Below are 4,656 nucleotides of genomic sequence, written 5' to 3'. Positions count from 1 at the left end.
ATTGAAACATGCCATTGAACAGTTCAATGAATCTCAAAAGATCTAGGAGTTTCAAAACCAATTAAAACCTAATAATACATTTCGTTTATCTTGGTGGAAATTGGTGAATCGTCATTCACCTACCTTCAAATTGTTTTATAGCTTGGATTACGGCATACCTCTTCTAAGTTATAAAATAGTTTGTTGGGTCCTAGCCTTAATATTTCATATTGGGTGTCATACTAAGGACTTTAAGATCAACTATCTTGAATATCTCCCAAAACATGTCTGTTTTAGACATTTATGATCTTCCCAAATCTCTTGAAACAAGCATTCCTAATGAAGATGATGTCCCATGGATATCATACTTCTTTCTCCTCCTCCAATTATTCTCCCAACCCCACAAGTTCTTGAAAAGTTTAAGGTCACTCAAGCACTATTGGCAAGGCAAGGTCTAGGTGTGATCACATCTTGGAGATGTAGTCACATATTGACAAGCCGGGAGAGGTGGGTGTCAAAATCTAGAGAAAGTTAGTGGCTCAACTACTTTCTAAGTAACATAGTGAGTTCTTTTGGAACACCTATGAAACAGACTATGACAAGACCCTTAATGATCTTATCTATTTGCTAAGATCAACTTCCTGAAACTTTATGGACATTGACAATGGTGACACTGGAAATACAGAAAAAGCATTCTCTTCCCAATGGAAAGGGATCGGCCATAGTCAACTCGGTTGAACAAATGGTAAAGAGAAAAGCTAAGTCTGTGATAGTCCCGTGTACCATTATCAAAGGGTCCATATGTTTATATTGCCAAAAGAAAGGGTCATTATTTGCGAAGCTGCCAAATTTACCTAAGGATGTTAAAGTCAATAAGGTTGACTCTACTTCAGGTAAAGTCCACTACTCTAACTCTGTTAAGTTTCTATTCTGAGATTCCTGATACATGATGTGACTGGGTCACATGGTGATGTTTTAAGAATCAAAGAAAAGTGAAGAAACTTAAAGAAAGAATATGTTGAATCAGATCGCGTAGATGGATTTCTATCGCATAGTTTGAAGATTTGATTCTTGAGCTACTTCTTAGGAGTTATGAGATCTTGCTTAGGAATAGATAACAACAAGTTTTCATATGGATTGCAAGGATAAGTTTTTCCGCATAGTTTTAAAATAATAGAAAAATTTTGGTTTTATTTATTTTAAAATATCCTTACAATGGCATTTGAGGAAAAATTGTTGCTTATATGATTCCATTAATAGCAAGAGTGGAAATATGAAATTGATTCTTTCATTTGTGGTAATGTCTAAATTTATCAAATAAAGGAAAGATTCTCATCACTCAAGTCTCAATTGGACCAAGACTTGGAATCATGCAAGTTCTATAGCATGATGAATGAGAACTTTCAAGTATTGGAAAATTAAGACTGATTACTTGTTCACGTGAATGTGTGAGTCAAGTAATGGACTAAGGGATCGAGTACATAGTCATGTGCACTGATTAAGTCCACTACAAAAGATATAAGGCTATTCGTCATAGTTTACTAAAGCTCAGTAAATATGATTATACTTACAAGCTTAAGTGTAACTCTGAGACATTGGAAAAGGTTCCAATGTAAGGCAGAGCGAATAAGAAGAATCAAATTAGGCAGAAGGATAAAAGTTTCTCAAATCTGAAAAGATGGGAGAGTACTTTAGTATCAGTTTTGTGATCATCTTAATGATTAAGAAACCATATCAAAATTAGTTCTCTAAGGAAATCTTAGTGCATTCTTATGACTAAGAAGAGGGATCTTGAATTGTTGAAATGGTTAAATCAAGAAGATGAGTCATACTTCGTTCTAATAAAAGTCTTAGAGTCATACTCTAAGATTGTAACTTGATTGACATGTCTTAAAGAAGGTTTAAGAACACTTATCAAATGTAAGAGTAAAAGTTTTCTACTCTTGTACATTTGAAATTGGTAAGTTGTGATGTTTTGGATAAAACAAAGACCAACTTAGGCCAATTGTGTGAAGTGTTTGTCTTGGTTAGAATCCACACTATCTCTTGGATGTTTGGCAAGGGAGTCTTATAGGTCCAGAGGACAGTGGGAGTCTTAAAGGTCTTGAAAGTCTCAAGAACTAATCAAGAATAAAACTTGAAGTTCTTCACTAGCACACGACTTGAGGTTTACAACCTATCGTGTTGACATATTTTGTGCTCATTCCAGTAAAAGTTGGCTTTGCATATGAGTTCTTAGAGTTCTCAATTTGTTGCACAACAACTTGGAAGCAATGGCAGGCCCTTGAGCTGCCAGGTGGCAAGAAATTAAGATTGAGTTTAGTCCATATGAGTTTGGATTTGTCATTATCCTTGTCTTGTGACTATGGTTTTGACAATTCACATGGATAAGAACACATACACCATTAAATCTAAGTGTCATAAAGTTTCTCTCCGATTCATGAAAATGATGGTGAGGAAACACTTTCACTAAGTAGAATTTAGCTAGATAGCAAATGTGATATTTTGCATTCTCAAAGTCGTTAGTGGAGCGTGTGTGGTTTACCGGCACACTAACCTGGACTTGTGAGAAGTAGCAAAAAGGTCTAACCATTATGATTACGGCATCCCTCTTCATAATTGTTTAGACACACAAGTGTGCTATCTAAGGGAAGGTGTATGTTTTTGATAAAGTCTTATCAAAACAATCTAGTATCAGAAATCTGAACTTTGGTAAGAAAGTCAATAAAGTATTGATTTCTAGAAGTCCAGCTGATTTCTGAGTACATGTCAAAGCTAGTGGGAGCATAAGTGTTATGCTAATAATCATCATGTTAGTGGGAGCATGATAATTACGATAAGTATTGCAAGCTAGCAATGTTAATTATAGAAAACAAAATGTTTCAATTGGAAAAAGTTGTTTTGCTATAATTAAGGGAGAGGAGATTATACTTCATCTCAAATCTATAAGCTTAGATCATGAGGTTTTAATCATTTAGTCAAGGATATATATGAATTCATGTTGGAATGGCTCAACATAAGGAAATTCTGTATATGGGTCCATTATTTGCGTTCTAAAATTCGATTATGATTACGGCATCCCTTTTCATAATCTGAATTATGAGAACTTGGCAAATAGAAATGGAAATGTTATAGCAAAAGACTGGTTTAGTCTTTATATGAGACATCATGAATTGTGTCCCATATGCTTCGGATATAGGATCGATTACATGTGCTATATTTATCCTTTCTAAAAGTTTCCAAATGCCTGGGGCATTAAGAAGGGAAAAGGTTTAGAACTAGATATGACTAAAAGGATTAAACAATTGTTGAGGACAATCTAAGGTTTACCAAAGATTGGTTGCTCAAGGACAGCTGGAAGTATAGTGATAATTCTGGAAGGACCATATTGAGATAATCTGTAAGGAGGCAACTCTTGTTCAGAAGTGATAGTCAAAATGGAATCTGGAAATTTTTCAAAGTTAGAATTTTCAATCTGTTTAAGATTAGGAAACTTAATGCAAGAAGGATGTTTCCAAGGAGTTGATCTCCTTTGGAATGCTCTGTAATGATTGTTGCCAAGTCTTTCTAACTTTGTGCATAATCATTACAAGAGGATCAATGCATATAATTTTAGAATCTAACAGATTTCAGTAAATGACATGAATTTGGAATTATTGTATTTACAGTAAGGATTTGGGAGTGTGAAAAGAGAATCATTGAAGTTATGTTCAATTGATCTAGTTCACAAAGTAAAGATCATAGACAAACATAGTATGCATACTTGGTGTATGACATGACTAGTGTTTAGAAAAAACATAGTGTACATGCTTGGAGCATGGGACAACTATTGTTTTAAATTCAAGAATAAAGTTGATAGCTAAAACAGTATACAATGAATAATGTGTAATCATATGGTGATAAATAAAAGGTGTTTTATTTATGTTCATAGGTTTTGATGCCATATTGAATTCAATTATTCTTGTGTTTCACTTTGTATGTTTTGACTTCCTGAATAAACTAGGTTATTCTTCCGGAATGACTAAGTTATTCAAACCATCCACAGTCGGTCATATGTTGGAAGTAGATATGAATTAAGACTGTCATGGGTTGGCTTGTAGAGGTCTAAGATGTTGGACAAAGGGCTACAACACTCATGAGTGCTCATAAGTTCTGAGTATTGGATTCAACCCGCGCTCATTGGAATCACTTCATGGATTTTATCACGAGTGATCATGAGACGATAATATCTTATATTCTTCAAACCTAGAGATATGAGTTGTTACTATGAGTTGGTTGTACGTTGATTACACGAAACGCATTGGTAACTCGGTGCTATAAAACGTGCCTTTGTGTATGATTCAACAAGTAGTAGAACAAGCCATATGAGTCGAAGTTTATCCATTCCTTTTACCTTCGGGATAAAAGTGATATCTGTGGGCCCCTCGATGATTTGATGATGACAAATGGAAGTGCTCGGCCGGGCCAGGACTAATTTGATTTGTTCAATTAGTCAGTCGTCATAAATCGGAAATCGGGAAACAACAAATGGACAGAGAGAATGATTATAATCCATGTCTCAGTCCATATGATATGTAGGAATATATGATCCCTTATCTAATGGACAAGTCATTGACAAGATCAGAGTTCATCTACAAGGTCAGAGTTCGACAAAAGCTTTTGAGAGCTACGATTGCC

Source organism: Lactuca saligna, chromosome 8, assembly GCF_052625555.1.
Source record: "Lactuca saligna cultivar CGN05327 chromosome 8, ASM5262555v1, whole genome shotgun sequence".
Classification (NCBI taxonomy): domain Eukaryota; kingdom Viridiplantae; phylum Streptophyta; class Magnoliopsida; order Asterales; family Asteraceae; genus Lactuca; species Lactuca saligna.
The sequence above is the reverse complement of the archived record's forward strand: the minus strand, read 5'-3'. Positions refer to the sequence as shown.